The sequence below is a fragment of the Lynx canadensis genome, chromosome D4 (assembly GCF_007474595.2).
Source record: "Lynx canadensis isolate LIC74 chromosome D4, mLynCan4.pri.v2, whole genome shotgun sequence".
In the NCBI taxonomy this organism is placed as follows: Eukaryota; Metazoa; Chordata; class Mammalia; order Carnivora; family Felidae; genus Lynx; species Lynx canadensis.
This window is the reverse complement of record NC_044315.2, coordinates 22,712,233-22,732,327: the sequence shown is the minus strand read 5'-3', so window position 1 is coordinate 22,732,327 and position 20,095 is coordinate 22,712,233. Positions and strand designations below refer to the sequence as shown.

General features: G+C 40.5%; 1 long non-coding RNA gene across 1 annotated transcript in view; it reads right to left on the bottom strand.

The window, feature by feature from the left end:
• The window catches only part of LOC115499181, a 153,449-nt gene that overhangs the window by 108,714 nt on the left and 24,640 nt on the right, over nt 1-20,095 (bottom strand). The window lies entirely within an intron of this gene.

Here is a 20,095-nt window from a genome sequence, read left to right as displayed (position 1 = left end):
TTGAACTACCATCTCATCACCGTACATCAGCCTGGCTCACGGCTGCTGCTACTACAAACACCCCCCAGATGGTTTCTCCATTGTGACTGCTTCTTTGCATTAATAGTTCCAGCCTTAAAGTGTGGAGGGGGCCAATTTGATTGGTCTATCCCAGGTCACATGCCAATGCCCTTGCTTCGAGGGAGTCTAGCAAAGTATCTGGCACTGTCAGCTTCCATAATAGGTAGGCAAAACCCAACTATCCACTATAGGTATGTGGTAACTAATTATCTGCAAGACTTTCCATGCTGCGTCCCTCTGCAGTGGCCGTCCATTCCAATGCAATAAGCTTTGGCACAGTGGGATTTTTAAAAATTGAAACACTTTTCTGGAAAGCCTTAAAAGAGGTTACACCTTTAGACTCAGAAATTTCACTTCTCAGGGCACCTGGGTGGCTCAGTTGGTTAAACGTCTGACTGGCTCAGGTCATGATCTTGCAGTTCATGAGTTTGAGCCCTGCATCAATCAGGCTCTCTGCTTTCAGCACAGAGCCTTCTTTGGATCCTCTATCCTCCTCTCTCTCCCTGCTCCCCCCCCACACTCACACATGCTCGCTCTCAAAAATAAACATTAAAAAATTTTTTTGAAGAAATTTTATTTCTCTATAATGAGAATATCAGCCTCTATAATGAGGATATCATGTAAAACAGACCAAAATTTCTTCAAAAATATGTTTATAGCATTATTATTAACTGTTACAAACAACTGGAAAAAACCAAAACATTCAACAGAAGACGACTATTTGCAAAATGACGGCACCTTCACTTAAAAGTACATTATGTAGCCATTAAAAATTATAACTGCATTAATGTTAAAGACTAAACAAGTACAAAGGGTGATATAAAATTGCCTATATTAAAGGACAAATTATATACAGAATGGTCTCAACCATATACAAAATATTGACAAATAGGTAGGCAGATAGAAATAGATAAATATTTCAGGAAGGTAGTAATGCTCACAATTGGTAGCAGATATAAAAGTACTTGTTATTTTCTTATTTCTACTTTTTTGCATGTCATATTATTGTAACAAACAAGATGTAGTGACAGTATTTCTTATATGTAGTTTAAGAGTGATTTTTAAAATACCTATTTCACATCATACCCTGGTCTAAAAAGTTCCTGCCAGAGACACCACTTGAATCCTATTGACTGTTGACAGTTTCCTTAAAATCCTTGTGTTTTTTTTTCAACCTTCTTTAAAAATTTAAAAAAAAAATTGTTTTAATAATTTATTTTTGAGAGAGAGAGAGAGAGAGAGTAGGGGAGGAGCAGAGAGGGAGACACAGAATCAGAAGCAGGCTCCAGGCACTGAGCTATCAGCACAGAGCCCGACATGGGGCTCGAACCCATAAGCTATGAAATCATGACCTGAGCCAAAGTTGGATGCTTAACCGACTGAGCCACCCAGTTGCCCCTCAACCTTCTTAAGTATAATACACAATCAGAAAAGAAAAATAAATAAATAAAACACCTGTTTCATTTCCTTATGGTCCCTCTTGATACAACAATGTGTCAATTAAATTAGCTTATTCTCAATTTAAAAAAGACAAAGAGCAATGCAGTCAAATGCAATGACCCACATAGTTGTAAAAATCACCTAACAGACATTTGGTGGTATTTGAGTATAGGCTGAGTATTAGATGATATTAGGGGATTATTTTGGGAAGGATGCATGCTAAATATTATTTTGAATAGTCACAATGCCTCTAGTTTAATTTTAGATGGTCAGCAAAAATATACAAGAGAAATATGGCAGAATATTAAAAAGAGACACATGTAAAATATTAAAAATGATTGAGAGTAACTGGATAGGAAAAGGAAAAGGATGATAAAGAGGATGCAAATATTAACCAGAAGAAAGATGGTACAGCTGTATTAATATCAAAGTAGACTTTATGCTTTGTTTGAAAACACTACTAGAGATCAGTTGGAATGCTTCCTTATGAGAAAAAGGTTGCATTCACCAGGAAATCAATACTAAATTTGTATTCACCTAATAACTTTGCCTCAAAATATATACAGCAAAAGCTGAAGAAAGGAATCCATACATACTTTTAGTGAGAGATTTAAACACGCTTCTCTCAGTAAATAACAGAGTAAGCAGTCAAAATAAGTAAAGTGGTAAAAATACAGACAGTTTGGACAAGACTAACAAACTTGATGTAAGTAATGTACAAGGAACATTCTATTCCCACCAACAAGTACAGAAAACATTTCTTTCTTCAAGCCTACCTGGAGAATTTATAAAAGTGATATAACCTGGACAGCAAAGCATGTCTCAGCAACTTTCCCATGACCCAAATCACACAGAATCTGCTCCCTGGACATTGCAGAATTATGCTGAAACATCAGTGTTGGTAGAAACACAGATCCCATTACCAAAAAGATAACTAGAAAGGCACAAATATTTGAAAATTAAGAAATACAGTTCTAAGTATCTCATGGTACAAAGAAATCAGAGAAGAAACTAAAAAAGATACTAAATGATAAAAAATAACCCATCACTTCTAAAATGTTTTATGCCACACTAGTAGTTTGCTTAACCAGAGATAATCTGTTTTTGTTTAAAATAGCAATACATTTCTTGTCCAAAAAAGAGCTAAACACGACCAGGCCAAAAACAAACAAACAAAAAACAACAACAACAAAAACAACCAACATCAACAACAAAAACAAACACCAACAACAAAAAACCCCCACAAAATCCAAAATTCAATGTCAACACTGAGAAATAGCAAAATCTAACTCCATCAAAGAACAAGGACCTTTGGGTGTCTTTTATCTGTCCAATGCTTATAATTAGAGCAAGGAAATCAGTCCAGCTAAGAGATTTGAATGCATTTTTAATATGCATGTGATGGTGTTACTTCAGGTTCATTAACCAGTACTTCTCTCTGTTAGAGCAGAGAGCAAGAAAGAACGGAAGCCTTCTGGCTGACTGACAACACACGACAGCACAGGAAATGTCACCCAACGCAGCTTGAGGAGCTGCAAGTCTGAAATAGACTCAAAGAGCTTTAACTAAGCATTTCAGTAACCTACACCATAAGGAAAGAGCCCCTTGGTCAGGAATTTAGAAAGGAGACATTTGGTGTCTGTGCCAAGCTGCACATTTTCAGCAAAAGAAGTCTGTTCTGCAATCAGAACTCCTAATTTGAGCTCCCCCACTGATTACTCTGTGTCCTTGGGCTAAGCATGAAACACATCTGATCTCTATGAAAGAGGGTGTGCATCAAACATGATAATGAATGAGGATGCGCTTTGTAAACTGTAAAGGGCTGCAAAAACGTTAATGATTATGGTGTCATAACACTGTCCCAGGTGAACGTTTACGGAGGTCACAGCATAAGCACAAAACACTCTTAGAAAGTTTTTTGAAGTGGCCATTTAGAAACTGAATATCCCTCTCTTCTTACTTCGGCCCTCTTTTCAAGTGCTCTCTCTCCCTCTCCTCCTCCCCCACCTCAGTTTTTGCAAGTACTGCAGCAATAAGAATAGTGGTGATGTATTGAGCATATAATAATGCAGCCGACTCTGCACTGTGTACTTTACATGTATTGTTATTAATGTCTAATTCTCACAACACCCCCCAAGGTAGAGATTTTTCAAATTTCTCGGATGAGGACACCTGACACAGAGAATTGGTGGCATTTAACCCTGGGTCAGGGTGAGAAGGGTGGCAAGGATGAGGGGTAGTCTAAAAGAGCCCTTCTTTTAAAAAAAAAAGTGCTAAGGAATGGGGGCACCTGGGTGGCTCAGTCGGTCAAGCATCATACTTCGGCTCAGATGGTCTCACACTTTGTGGGTCCCAGCTCCGCATCGGGCTCTGTGCTGACAGCTCAGGGCCTGGAGTCTGCTTCGGATTCTGTGTCTCCCTGTCTCTCTGCCCCTCCCCTGCTCATGCTCTCTCTCTCTCTCTCTCTCTCTCTCTCTCTGTCTCTGTCTCAAAAATAAACATTAAACAAAAATTTTAAAATAATAAATAAATGCTACGGAGGGGAATGGAGGGACAAGCATGCACATTTCAAAAAAATTCCAGAGTGGGGCGTCTGGGTGGCTTAGTAGGTTGAGCGTCCAACTTCGGCTCAGGTCATGATCTCACGGTTTGTGAGTTCGAACCCTGCATCGGGCTCTGTGCTGACAGCTCGGAGCCTGGAGCCTGCTTCAGATTCTGTGTCTCCCCCTCTCTCTGCCCCTCCCCTGCTCATGCTCTGTCTCTATCTCTCAATAATGAATAAACGTTAAAATTTTTTTTTTTTTTTAAATTCCAGAGTGGTTCTGTCTTCTCTGGCCTTTTGTAGAGAAGTAAACTACTAGGTTAGTTAATGTGGTCAAACTGTTAAGAGAATATAGAACCTGCATTCAAATCCAGGCCTCCACTGGGAAAACTCACGCTTTCTCTACTTCATTTCAATGATATATCATGCAATATACATTTAAATTTATTTCTGTTTTTGAATCACAAGTAGTAAGTGATCTATGTAGAAAATTTAAAATAGATAGCACACCTTCATCTATAAAATGTTTTTGCCAAGAACTTGTAACTGAAATGTAATTAAATCTCTAGATTCATTTCCAGATTACAGTAAATACATGGAACATAGAAACAACTAAATGACACCATAAAGAAACAGATAAATCCAGAGGTTTATATATTCTACAAGATAATTAGCCTGGACTCTTTCAAAAATCAGTATCATCAAAAAAGAAAAAAGATGGGAGAGTAGTTCTATACTAAAAGGCACTATATGGGGCACCTGGGTGGCTCAGTTGGTTAAGCATCTGAGCTCAGGTCTTGATCTTGGAGTTGTGAGATCGAGTCCCACGTTGGGCTCTGTGCTAGGCATGAAGCCTGCTTGAGATCTCTCTCTTTCTCTCTATGCCCCTCCCCCACTCATGCACACTCTGTCAAATAAATAAATATTTAAATTTAAAAAAAGGGGCGGGACTCCAGAGGCTTAAAAACCAAATGTAATGTGTGAACCTTGACTGCTGAACCAGGATTTGGGGGAAAGGCAATGAAAGGTATTCTTGGGGTAATTAAGGAAATCTGAATATGGAAATGGACAGTAATACAATTCTATGGGATTGATGATAACTTGGGGGGATTAGCTAAATTAGGTGTGAAAATGGTATTGTGGTTATTTATAAGCGTATACTAATTCTTGGAGATATATGTTAAATTACTTAGGAGTGAAGCATGGTATCTGCAACTTGTAAATGATATGTACACAGAGATAGAGGGGGGAACAAACAACGTTAGTGTGAATCTAGGGGACACAGGTGTTTGTGGTACTCTTCCTTCAGGTTATCTATATATTAGACATTTTTCAGGAAAGGGAAAAAATACATACACATACACAACACACACAGAGGGACAGGACGAGAGACAGACTATAAGCCCAACGAATGCAGGACTGAGATCTTGCTTACTCTTGTACCCCAGGGCCTAGGTATAGGGCCTGGCTCATGGAAGGAGCTATAAATAATTGCTGACAGAAGAAATGAGGCAGGGAAGGAAGAAAGGGGGAAGGATGCAGGGAGGGAAGAGAGGAAGGACGGAGGGAGGAAGATAAAAGGAAAGGGAGGAAGGCAGGAAGCAAAGAGGTCATCCTTTGAGCACTCAGGAACAACCAGCAGAACATGCGGTTATACATCCTCTGGGATTTTTTCCATCACATAGATAAATCCATTTTTAAAAGGGCTGCCTTAGTAGAACCATGAGGTTTTAGAACGAAAACACCAACCACACACCCTTATACAGCTGAAGAAACTGAAACCCAAAAGCAAGGTGACTAAGGTCACCTGGCAGGTTAGTGACCAAGTCCCAGCCTGTCCTGTGAACAAGGCTCCTCCCTTCACACTACACCGTCCTGCTTCCACCTTTGGCAAAACTACTAATCTATCTATTGTAATTTAAATGTAAATCCTTAAAGAGCCATGCTTAGTTACTCCCAGGCTTTCATTTTACTGAAAGTAAAATTTTGCCCAGCACAGCAGTTTTGAAGACTTGTCAAGCTTGCCAAAGTAAGATCCCTGAAAGGACAGAAAAGTAAATACTGGATGTCACACATTGTGCTAAGAGCCCCCACAGCTATGATTTTATTTACTTCTCCCAATGGCCCTGTGAGGCAGGCATTATATTTTGTAAAGTCTACTCCCTACATCCTGCCTCTTATGGTTAAAGGTAAAGACAGGAGCACCTGGGTGGCTCGGTCGGTTAAGTGTCCGACTTCAGCTCAGGTCATGCTCTCACGGTTCTTGAGTTAGAGCCCCACATCAGGCTGTCTGCTGTCAGCACAGCACCTGCTTCAGATCCTGTTTCCCTCTCTCTCTGCCCCTCCCCCATTTGCTCACTTGCTCTCTCTCTCAAAAATAAATAAACATTAAAAAAAAAAAGTATCACCTGCTGAACAAAATGGTGTCTGCCAGATGAGGTAAAGCTGATGCTAACAGAAATACTGATGACACCAGAACGTTGTATAGTATAGGTGATGACTACATTTATCACGGTGAGCCGAATAATATGCAGAATTGTTAAATCAATGTTGTGCACCTGAAACTAACAAAACGTTATAAACCATACTTCAGTTTTTCAAAGAAGTTTTTTAAAGGTGAAAGTTTTGTACTAAGGTTTCAGACCCAACTTTCCTTGACATGAAAGTGAATAACTATCCCTGAACCATCATATTGGAATGGGTAGGAACAAACCCAGCTGTGTTTCCTTTTGGCCTTCTAATTTAAAGTCAATATTTTAATAATCTCTTTGACTCTCCAGTTGGTTGCTCTCAGGCTGCAAATGGACCACCACCAATATGTAATTAAAGGAGAATAACAAATAGTTAGAATATAGATTACACAGGTGCTGACTTACAAATGCAAACGTTGTAGCAGAAGATTAAGCTCCCAGGAGAGGCTGGAGGTGTGTGTGTCTCTGCTTATTGCCATCATAATTCATTAATGGTCAAAGTAAAGCTGAGATCAATATTCTTGCAGTCACAGGAATGAGAAAAAATGATCAGCACCAAAATAAGATACAAAGACAGTCTCAAAATGTTTCTCCCTATGTAATTAAGAGACCAGACATTGTCATGAATTTTAAAACTTAACAGATTTTCTTAGCTGTTCTATGTTCAAGAGGTGACACAGCTTAAAAGATCTCGAAAAGAATTGTTATTCCACTAGATAAGACCGTATGTAAAAAGACAGAAGTCATCTTTTATCTTGGTGGTAAAGAAATAAAAAGGGAAAATGCTAGGATATGGTAAATACCACAGAAGGCAATATAGCATGTAATAGTCTCACAACAAGCTCAGTCCTGAAATAGAGTTAAAGAGGATGAACAAACAAATCTTTTTGTAAGATCTGTGCCTAAACTAATGAATGGCTCTAATGCTGATTTCTGGGCCCCAGCAAAGGGAATCTATGTTTGGAACCAGGGAATCTGCTTTTTAAAAAAAAAATTTTTTTAATGTTTATTCTTGAGAGAGAGAGAGAGAGAGAGAGAGAGAGGCAGAGTGTGAGTAGGGGAAGGGCGGACAGAGAGGAACACAGAATCCGAGGCAGGCTTCAGGCTCTGAGCTGTCAGCACAGAACCTGACTTGGGGCTCAAACTCATGAACTGTGAGATCATGACCTGAGTCGAAGTCGGACACTCAACCAACTGACCCACCCGGGCGCCCCAGGGAGTCAGCATCTTTAACAAGTATTACATGGACCATTCTTTGAGAAATAGTAAGAGATAGTACAATACTTAGAGTAGTAAATGTACCTTATAATAAATGTTTTAAACATTTCTGCTTTGAGTTCTTCTGGCTGTAAACAACCCCATCCCATCCCCCAATTTTAAGAACTAAATACTGGGGCGCCTGGGTGGCGCAGTCGGTTAAGCGTCCGACTTTAGCCAGGTCACGATCTCGCGGTCCGTGAGTTCGAGCCCCGCGTCAGACTCTGGGCTGATGGCTCAGAGCCTGGAGCCTGTCTCCGATTCTGTGTCTCCCTCTCTCTCTGCCCCTCGCCCGTTCATGCTCTGTCTCTCTCTGTCCCAAAAATAAATAAACGTTGAAAAAAAAAATTAAAAAAAAAAAAAAAAAAAAGAACTAAATACTGCTCTTTTACAGCACGGTTATATTTTACATAAATAAGAATAATGAATATTTGAAATAGTGTAATTGGCCTATTGGGTAAGTACTCATTTTGTGCAAAATTTGAAATAGTTTAACTCCTGCCAAGAGTAATCAAAAATTGCGTAATTTAAAGCTAGCAGGCAGTGTGTATGGCAAGTGTTTACCTGTGTGGCTACGTGGCATGCCACTGTAGCCAATAATCAGAAGTACGGTGGAACTTGTAATTACACACTCCTTGATAAAGGGAATTTGAATATGACAAGTTTGGTGATTGGTTCCTGTCCTCTTGCAGCTGGGTCACCTTGCTCATTTCATTAACTTTGCACTAAGTTGACTCCACATGTTCAGTGATTGAATTTCTTGGATCTCTCTTAGGAAGTTACGGCAGAGTTTTCCTTGCACCAGCCATCATTTAACAGTAACTTGTGAACCATGCTGTTATTTAAATGCACAGGAACGATGAGAAGGGATTCAAGTGACTTTTATGTTATTTTAATCTTTAGAGTTATAATTTTAAAATGGTTTTTATCCTATAACAAGGCCATCTAAGCTTTCATTCAGTGGGAGCAAAAACCCAATTCTGAGAATTTTCTTTTGTAACAGAAGTTAAATGAACACTGTAAGGAGGCCAAATGGCCATGTATCACAGTATGAATTTTGGAAAGAGTACTCTTTGAAATATTAGAGATAATTCTGAGAAAATTTAAGAGTATTAAAGCAGACATAACTTGAAGTTTGCAAACATAATGTTGTAATTGGGAATGGATAATGAAATGGGAAAAAATGTCATGGCTGTAAGATCATCAGCACCATAATGTGTTCTTAAGCTACAGAGATTGTTGATACCTGTACTCTGAGATTGTGCCCCAGGATCTTACGTGTATGCCTATGAAAAACTTCACATGAATTATGCATTCTTTGAATATATGGGGTGTTTGGGAAATCATTCCTGTTTTCAGTTTCTTGGTTGTAAATGGCCTCACTACGAAATAATAAGAATTTAGCTCATTTATGTTATCTTCTTCCTCCCAACTCTTCTGAGTTTGGGGTACTGGTATCATTATTTTTAAGTTTTGTTTTGGTTACCCTTGTTAACTTTAAGTAGTAGGCTATGCCTCAATTTCTCATTCTAAAACCTGAGTCACTATCTTGACTTCCAATTATAGAAGTTGTGGGTTATCAGTGGTACTATCCTTCTCCTATTTCCTTCACTTTCCACTTCCCACATTCTGTCAGCTATATTTTTATACTATGAAGATAAAAATGTTTGCCTTTTTTTCCTGAAACATAACCAAGATCTTCCTTACTTTGTCCTTAGGGTCACTGTAAGACTTTAAAATCAATCAGAGTACTTTCATTAAGACTACATCAATATTGTGCACTACCAAGCTAAGGAGCATGTTAGGACTGCTATTTCCTTTTCTATGAGGGCAATGTCATAACCTCTCATCTACTTCAAAGGAGAATGTTTTAGCATCATATTACATACAACATACTATAATTCTTCAAAACTGGATCATAAGAGGCTCAATTAGCCTTTTGGTTTTCTGGATTTCTTAATTGCCTATCTTTTTTATTGACTAAATATATACTTTATCTTATATTCAAGGGTTTTTTGTTGGTTTGCTGGTTGATTTTCTTTCTTTCAGTGACATTATGAACTACATGGACATCTCCTTTGCTCCAGAGTCCTTCCCTTTGGAGCTCTTCATTCTCTTCCTCCAAAATGGAAAATTTTTTATCTTATTCTACTTCCTTTTCTGGTGTTAGGTCCCTTGATTTCTTCTTTCTTGGATAATCTCCTCATTCTGCTGGAATACATTTTCAAGTAACTTCTCAAGAAAGGGGTTCTGGGAAGTAAACATTCCTAGTGCTGGCTTATGCAAAATGCCTATGTTCTAATCTCACAGTTGATTGATAGGTTGGCTGAATACGGAAATTAGTATCAAATTCAATTTCCCTCAGAATTGAAAAGACTATTCTTTTCTAGCAGCCAGAGATGTTAATGAGAATTTGGTTGCTCAATTTTCATTCTTCTGTAGGTGGCCTAATATTTCCCTCTGGAAGCTTTTAGAAAGTTTTATTGATTCTTAAAATTCTAAAATTTACAAAGTTGCATCCAACTGGGTTATTTCTCCCATTTATTGTAGTTGGCCCTTAGGAGACTCTTTTAAGATAAAGATGTATGTTCTTTTCCAGGAAATTTTCTTATATAATTTCTTTTACCATTTTCTCTGTTCTCCCTTTCTGGATCTCATATTACTTAGCTGCTGGATTTCTGAGACAGGTTTTTATATCTCTTCTTTTCTCTCATATTTCCCATCAGTGGTGGAGAATGCTATTTGGACCCCAACATTTTCAATTCACTACTGTCATCTTCTTTGTCCATATCAGTTGATAAAAATAATAATACTATTATTAATGACTGTGTCAGTCTAGAGCAGAGTCTTTGTTTCTACCACATCAGGGCCTGATCCAGAGTCATGCCCACCCAACTGCTAATAGGTAGCATCCTCTTGGAGAGTGAATGCTGAAACTGTCAGGGGATGAAATTTAAAAACAAAAGAATGGGGCGCCTGGGTGGCGCAGTCGGTTAAGCGTCCAACTTCAGCCAGGTCACGATCTCACGGTCCGTGAGTTCGAGCCCCGCGTCGGGCTCTGGGCTGATGGCTCGGAGCCTGGAGCCTGTTTCCGATTCTGTGTCTCCCTCTCTCTCTGCCCCTCCCCCATTCATGCTCTGTCTCTCTCTGTCCCAAAAATAAATAAATAAAAAAAAAGTTGAAAAAAAAATAAAAACAAAAGAAAACAAAAAAACCTTACTGAAGTCCAGTTGTAGGTATTGCTTTCCCTTCTGCCAGGCTCATCACTCTCTCATAGATAAAATTAAATTGGTCTGGCATAATTTGTGCTTTGCAGAATCACGTTGATTACTACCCAGTACCTGTGCTCTTCTAGGTGGTCGCAAATTGATTGTTTGATGATTTGTTCTTGTATCTTCCCAGGTATCCAAGATAAGCTGAATAGTCTATAATTACTACTGTTGTGCTTTTCTTTCTGTGTGTGTGTGTGTGTGTGTGTGTGTGTGTGTGTGTGTGTGTGTGTTTAAAAACAGGTACTCCATCTGCTGATTCCACTTGTCAGGGCCTTCTCCTGTCCAACCTTCCTTTTCTAAAATAAAGGCTGGTGGTCTTGCAATTACAATTGCCAATTCCTCAAGTACCCTGGGATGCGAGTAATCAGACCCTGCTGATTTGAATGTCCCAAGCTCTCTGAAGTGCTGCTCTTCAATCACTTCTCTCCCCTTGTTTGCCTTTGTACCTTCAATAAGATAGCACTTAATCTGGTTTAGTTTCCTTATCACTGATTAAAAAGAAAAAAAAAAAAACAAGTTAAAAGCACAGTGAAAACCTCTGCTATTACAGTTATTTGTTAATAGTTTTTGTTTAGCAGTACTTGTTAATAGTTTTGTTGATAGTTTTAATGATCATATTTTGCAGCCTTCCTGTATTTTCCTTCCTGTATTCTTACTTCTCTCCCTCCCTGCTTCCTACCTTCCTTTTTCCCTCCCCCCTCCACTCTTTCCTTTCTTAAATGTCTTATAGAGGGTAAGGGAAAGAGAGGAAAAACAAAAGAGGCAAAGGGACCCATATAAATTTATGGCAGAAATATTTATTAATCACCAAATATCCACATGCTCCATCAAATTTCCTGGGCTGCTTATAGCTGGAACCAGAGGTATGTGATGAGTTCTGGCCAACAAGTACTTGAAAGCCATGAGTTAGACCCTCCCTTGTCCTCTTTTGTCCTGTCCCACTAATCTGGAAGCTGCCTGTTCCAGATGGCATACCAACAAAATGCAAGTGACCTGGACCACTGAATCACCACTGAAGGGAGGCAGCACTGGCCAGCCATCAGACCCCCAGAGGACCATGTGTTAAGCTGCTAAGGTTTTGAGGTTTGTTTTCACAGTACAGCCTCCCTTATCTTCACTAATACAGTACCAATTTCTGGATTAGTCAGATTATGCTAGGTTTTACTAGGGAACAAATTAACCCTGAAATCTAAGTGGCTTAACATAACAAAGGTTTATTTCTTACTTGTGGTATGTGGTAGCTATTCTCCAAAGAGGGCTCCCAATGACTCTTATCTCCTGGAGTGACCGCCTTGCATAGTCACCCCCTTCTCTGCTTCTGCATTGATCCCATGACTCACTTTAACCAAGGAAATGTAGCAACAGTGATACTGTGACAGCTCCGAGCCTCAACCTTAGGAAATCCTGACAGCCTCTGCATTTGAAGTCATTCATGATAAAAAGTCTGTCTATCCTACTGCTAAGAGAGTCCACATGCAGATGCCGAGACAATGAGACTCCATGTGGAGAAGCACTGAAGTGCCAGACATGACCAAAGAAGCCATCTTCAGTTCAATTCCATTCAGACCTTCCAAGGATTCCAGCCCCAGCCACCGTTTGACTACAATCACATGAAACCCTGAATGAGAAAAACAGAACTGTCCAGCAGCGACCAGCCAACTCACAGAATTGTGAGACATAACAATAAATTGCTTTAAGCCATTCCGTATGGGATGGTTTGTTAGGCAGCAATTGCTAAAAGAAGCATGGCATGTATCCCAGTATTGGTGTATGGGGGCTGGGCTCCACACAGACATTCATGGAACCATGTTAATACAGGTTGTATCTCACATCATGTATCTGTACTGTTAAGAATGCGTGACTTCCTTTATTGTAGTATCAAGGCAAGAGAGGGCTGGTGTTGCATATCAATTAAAATTTTTTTTTAATTTTTTAATGTTTTTTATTTATTTTTGAGAGGCAGAGAGAGAGCACAAGCCGGAGAGAGAGAGGGAGACACAGAACCTGAAGCAGGCTCCAGGCTCTGAGCTGTCAGCACAGAGCCCAATGGGGGTCCTGAACTCACAAACTATGAGATCATGACCTGAGCTGAAGTCGGATGCTTAACTGACTGACTGAGCCACCCAGGTGCCCCTAAATATAAATTTGTAAATGCTTCCATCTCTGTTTCCAGTCCATTAGCCAATGAGAAATGTGAAGGAGTAAATGGAAATTCAGTGAGTGTTCAACGTCCCCGCCACAGAATGTGCCACCTAAAATGTGTCTTTTTCCTCCTGTATCACAACAAGGTTTATCCGGGGATCATCCAACTACCTTTCCCAAAACCGTAAACACTGGCATGCAGGAGTGGCTCATATAGCTTACAAGAACCCACTGAGCATATCTCTCCTTAGTTCTGCATTCTGTGATGCCATATTGGTAGCATGAGATCAACCCTGGTGGAAACATTTACACCACAGAAATTGGCAAAATGCCGTTAAAGTCAGGGCTTCCCTGCCCAAGAGCTGTTCGTTAAATATTTATCAGACCACTAGCTGTACAAATCCAAAATACACCTTTTATTCAGCTGCCCCTATATTCAAGCAAATTCATTCATTATTATAAGTAGAATTTTACAAACTTGCCATCAATGGTTTTATCTTTGTATTCCATATTTCAAATAACAGCTGAACCTATGAATTGAAGATCTTTGCACAAACTTGAGTAACCTTTACTAATGTTGAAAAAGATGACAACTTGAAGCTTTCTATACGTAATCAGAATGCACATGTTTTTATAGTTAACTTTACTTTAGTACAGTATGGGAAACATTGCTATACAGTAAGTATAAAAGAGAGTTATTTTCAGCCAGCATAAACAAGGATTTAATCCTTCTAGTAATTATTACACCTAAGAACACTACCTTAGCTACTAATTTATTCTGGAAGCTTCAGTACCATTTATGTTTTAGAGTTTATAAGAACAAAATCATTTCTTTTAAGCCTTGTTGAAAGACTTAATTCAGCTTCCTGCTCCAGTTCATCACCCCCTGCTCTCCTAGCCTTCACCCTCGATATACACACAATCAAGAGAAAGGCCATCAATAAGGTTCAAGCCTCTATTATGGGATATGAAGCAATAACATTTTAAATAGCACCTTGGAGGCCTGAAGGAGTTAATACATCTTTCACAGTGCCTACTTTACAGCCCTGGAGTATTCTGGATCCTGAAACGCTGGATCATTACTTATTAAAAACATGAGAAGAATCCAGTTGGAGGGAAAACCTCATTCACCAAGCAAGAAGATAGGATATGCTCATAAATGACATTTGAAAATAAGATGACCAGAAACCTTTTCCTATAAGTAACAAGGGATTTGAACCTGATCCATGCTTAATTATATGGTAAAATAAAATATAAGATGGTTCTGGAATCAAGGATAGAAGTCATCCACTGCTTCCTGGGTAAAACCTAGTGAGACCACCTATGGATAAATTTGATGTTCATTAATTCAGAGCAGGAAGAAAAACAAAGAATTCTCACTGTACCCAACAACCAGTATATTTTCCATCAAAAGCTGGATAATTATCTGGAAGCCCTAATTATCTGGAAGCCTCAAAAGTGTGAAACTTTTGAGTTTCAGTGATTTTTCCATGTATGAATCAAGATTCCATAATGTACACGTATGACTGATTCTATTTTCTAAAGATGTCCACGCTAATGCACATTCTGGGTACATGTTCTTCTCCAAACATGACACTGATATTCCTTCACTGAGAGACGGTGAAAAAAATAAAAGAAAGAAAAAAAGAAAAACACTGCTTTAGGGTTTTGATTTTATTTTTTTGCCTTCATTTTTGACAGTTGTTAAGAGCATTAGGCTTACCTAACTAGAAACAGTATTTTCCTGACGTTGTTCATCAGTCCATTTCAATGGGTTCTCAGCTCATCTGTTGCTACCATGTTCTTTTTTTAAAAATTTTTTTTTTTCAACGTTTATTTATTTTTGGGACAGAGAGAGACAGAGCATGAACGGGGGAGGGGCAGAGAGAGAGGGAGACACAGAATCGGAAACAGGCTCCAGGCTCTGAGCCATCAGCCCAGAGCCCGACGCGGGGCTCGAACTCACGGACCGCGAGATCGTGACCTGGCTGAAGTCGGACGCCCAACCGACTGCGCCACCCAGGCGCCCCCGTTGCTACCATGTTCTGAAGTGAGTCACAGAACAGGGGGCTCCAGAGACACAGTAACCTCTGAAGGAGGTAATCATTTTGATCCTGTCCACTACAGATCACCTTGGTTACAAATGACCTCCCCAAAACTGTTCAACTTGGATGGTTCTAAAGGCATCTGGTTGTGGGGAGTGCTGCTCAGGCCTGAAGTTCTGATTAATAGCCAGTTTCTTTTGTCCCACCTCGTTAATTATATGGTAAAATAAAATATAAGATGGTTCTGGAATCAAGGATAGAAGTCACCCACTGTTTCCTGGATAAAACCCAGTGAGACCACGTATGGATACATTTGAACCTGTGGGGATCCAGTGTCTCCACACATAGGATGAGACAGAAATAACACTGCATAACTTCAAGACTAGGTCATAAAAGGTGAGACGGCTTCCCCTTGGCCCCTTCTCTTTGGGATCACTGCAGACACCCCTTGGGTAGATTTCTATGGTGGCAGTATTCCCTGACAGGTTCTCTGGGTCATTCTTGGTTCACTGCTGCTGCTCTTCAAAGTTTTACCCATGTCAATCCTGAGCCAAGGTGAACAGAGGCTGGCTGGGTTTCCCTAGGAGGAACCTGGCAAGATAGGAAGGTGAAGCAGGACGTAGTTGCCGCTGTGTTTGTTTTTTGCTGTGGTGGTTGTGTTGTGTTTTGTTTTACCACATCACCAGTCTTCGCCTACCCAACCAGAAACACCCTGTGTAATCTCTGTCACACCAGTATTATTTTAAGTAAACCCAAGGAGGTGGGACAAAAGAAACTGGCTATTAATCAGAACTTCAGGCCTGAGCAGCACTCCCCACAACCAGATGCCTTTAGAACCATCCAAGTTGAACAGTTTTGGGGAGGTCATTTGTAACCAAGGTGATCTGCAGTGGACAGGATCAAAATGATTAGTTACCTCCTTCAGAATTCATGGTTACTGCTGTCTCCGGAGCCCCCTGTTCTGTGACTCACTTCAGAACATGGTAGCAACAGATGAGCTGAGAACCACTGAAATGGACTGATGAACAACGTCAGGAAAATACTGTTTCTAGTTAGGTAAGCCTAATGCTCTTAACAATTGTCAAAAATGAAGGCAAAAAAAAAAATCAAAACCCTAAAGCAGTGTTTTCCTTCCTTCCTTCCTTCCTTCCTTCCTTCCTTCCTTCCTTCCTTCCTTCCTTCCTTCCTTCCCTTCTTTCTTTCCTTTTTTCTTTCCTGAATAATCAGCTTCCTGACACTATGTGGATATATATTCCCCTTTCAAATACAGAATCATAAGGCGCCTGTGTGGCTCAGTCAGTTGAGCATCAGACTTCAGCTCAGGTCATGATCTTGTGGTTCATGAGTTTGAGCCCCACGTCGGGCTCGCTGCTGTCAGCACAGAGCTTGCTTCAGACCCTCTGTTCCCCCACCCATCTCAAAAATGGATAAACATTAAAAAAAAAAAACCCACAAATATAGAATTGAGTGCTTTGCAGCTTGATTTCTTTCCTGTCCTTGCCCAGGCCTGAGCACAGCTAGCGAAGGGAGAAGGAAGGAGGGCTGTAACTCAGCAGTGAGGAGTGAAGTCATGGTCCCCCTTCCAGCTTAGGCACCCCACCCACCCTACACTGCAGCCTCAACATGTGCAGCATCTCATACACTTGGTTATTCCCAGGCAGGGTCTCTCCTGGTTAAGGGCATGGGCGTGTTGCCAAAATGCTTGGGTTTGAACCCTGGCTCAGGCACTTACCCTGTGGTTTCACCCCCTTGTGCTTCAGCTCTCCTATCTGTAAAATGGGGATGATAATACTATCTACCCCTCAGCTGTGGGAATATTAAACATGTTAGTATCTATAAAACACTAAACCAGGGCCCCAAATGTATTAACCACCCAATAAATGTCAGCTATGATTAGTACCACCTAGGAATATAGCAAAATCATAATTACAATGCAACATTATATAGTATTGTCCCCTAGCTGCATACCATGAAACCACTGTATAGGCAAAAATTAGCCAGAACTTTTGCTACTGCAGTTCCTAAATGCTTTGTTATGAGATCCAACGGGCAACACCTCAGGCTGACTAAAGTCAGTGAAGACTAACGAGAGGCTCTGTTAGTCTTTTGTGCCAGTAATCCTACTTCTAGGAATGCTGTCTATGGGAATTTTCTTTCTTTTTTAATGTTTATTTATTTTGAGAAAGAGAGAGAGAAAGAGAGAGAGAGAGAGAATCCCAAGCAGCCTCCATGCTGTCAGCACAGAGCCCGACTTGGGGCTTGAACTCATGAGCTATGAGATCATGACCTGAGCTGAGATCCAGAGTCAGACGCTTAACTGACTGAGCCACCCAGATGCCCCAGGAATTTTCAAATATGCAAGCACAAGGTACAAAGAAGCTAACTGCAGCATTATTTATATAGTGACAAGCCAGAGCCAGCCTACCTGTGGAGCAATCTAAGAATGATTAAATAATGTTATAAATATTATGCAGCCACTAAGAGGGGTGCTTCTGAAGAATTTTTAATGACTACTAAATGCTCATAGAAATAAAAGTGGAAAAGCCAGCCTCAAAAATACATGTAAAACAGTGTCACATTGGGTAACTGTGTATGCACATCTGCAGAGAAAACAAAACTCTAGGGAAATGTATCATGATATTTACAGTGGGGTTTCTGAGGGTGGAAGGACTTTACGCCTGGTTGTTATTTCTTGATATTTTTTGGTGTCACATATTATTTTACATTTGAGGAAAACATTAGGTCATAAAGTCAAAACATTTTTTAATAAAGCATCTTTCAGGGGCACCTGGGTGGCTCAGTTGGTTGAGCGTCCGACTTTGGCTCAGGTCATGATCTCGTGGTTTGTGAGTTTGAGCCCTACATCAGGCTTGCTGCTGTCAGCCTGTCAGTGCAGAGCCCACTTTGGATCCTCTGTCCCTCTTTCTCTGTTCCTTCCCTGCTTGTACTTCCCCAAAATAAATATTGAAAAAAAACCCAAAAAACCAAAACTTAGAGAATCTTTCAGAAGACACACAGTGGACTAACAGAAACTGAACCTTGTGCTTCCTAAATTCCTAGGTATTTTCTGTGGCTTATTTATTTATTTTTTAGCCCGAAACAATGCCAAATAGCAGAGACAGGTGTTGCTACTCTTCAACTTATCTTAGTTTGGAAAGAAAAACTGAGAAATTTCTTGGCTAAAACAAAACCAACCAACCAACCAAACCCAAAAACAAGAGAGAGAGAGAGACAGAGAGACAGAGAGACAGGGAGGGAGAGAGAGACGGGTGAAGGTCATGGGGGAGGACAGCAAGGGTTTCCTAAGACACTAGGCCACAATTTGGCACTAACTAATCATAACCGTTGTTTTCACAACATTGGGTAGAAACATCCTTGGCCTATAGGAAAATGGAAGAGAGTCCTCTACCAGTTTTTTGGGAAGAAGTTTAAAAAAAAAAGAGATCTGTGGTGAAAGAAAGAAAGAAAGAGAGAAAGGGAAATAAAGAGAAAGAGACAGAAAGAAAGAGACAGAAAGAAAGAGAAAGGGAGAGAGAGAAGGAGAGGGATAGAAAGAAAGAGAGAGAGAGAAAGGGAGATAAAGGGAGATAAAAAGAGAGAAGAAAGAAGGAAAGAAAGAAAGAAAGAAAGAAAGAAAGAAAGAAAGAAAGAAAGAAAGAAAGAAAGAAAAACTACCAAAAACAGCACATCAGGCAGGTTCAAACGGACAAGTAACAGAATTCTATGAATTCCCATGCCTCTGCACACAGAACCTTGCTAACGCACCTCCTGTTTTGAGTCCTGCACCTAATGAAAGGTTACTAGGAAGAGCCACACTCTGAAAGGGCCCGGAAACCTCAGCGACTGTCAGTTTCAACTGCAGGCCACCTAATGCCCTTCACCAGGGGCCCAGGTACTGCGCTCTGCCTGGGGGCCTTCCCCCAGCTGTGTGCTCCGGAGGCGAGGGGGAAGCCTTGTAGGAGCTGTGCTTCGGCCTGAGATGCAAGATTAATAAAATTAGGATTATTTATGATGCTGGAGTGATTTAATAATATTTTTCAAGAACCTGAAGGATTTATGTCGAGGAACTGCTGTTTTAGTAACTAAACCCTTTTGGATGGACTCCAAGATAAACTAGTCTTGTCTGGCTTCCGCCCCGAGCCCCTCCACCTTTTTCCAGTTTCTCTTGGCAAAGAATCTCTTCTAATTCACCGGAGGGTGATGGGCAAGGAGATGACCTTCCTGGCTGCTTTATCTGCCCTTGTCCCACCTCAAAATGCCTCTCAGCTTCTCTTTGTCCCTTCAAATCTCAAAGGAAGAATCAAGAGGGGAGGGAAGTAACATTTGCTGAAGGCCTACTACATGCCAGGAACTGGCAGATACATTACCTCATTCAATTCCCACAAACACCTTGTGAGGTAGGCATAATTATCCCTATTTTGCTTGTTAGGGGATAGAGGAAATTTATTCTTTTAGCAGCTGGTGGAAGAATTCCTCTTGGGGACAGAACCATCTTTGTGGGGAAATGCCTTAATCAGCCTCTTTGGGCTATAAAGCAGGGATATGGGGAAATGTGTGGAGAACTGGGGGCGGGGGGGAGATCGGGTGGGGGCTCCTTATTCAGAAAGAAGAGACAGAAGTAAGAGGAGAGCAGGAGGAGGAGGGGAGGAGCACAATACACTCCACTCTCAAGAGTATTAGCTCTTTAAATCTCTAATAAATATGCTAACCTCAGGAAATGCTTGCCGAAAGAGAATTCTCTGAATGGGATTGTTGGCACTGGGTGAAACTGAAGCCCCGTGTGTGTGTGTCGCCTGAATTGGGGAGAGGTGGTACCAGAAGGGTTTGTTTCCTAAATCAAAGAGTAGGAAAGCCCCCACTTGTCAT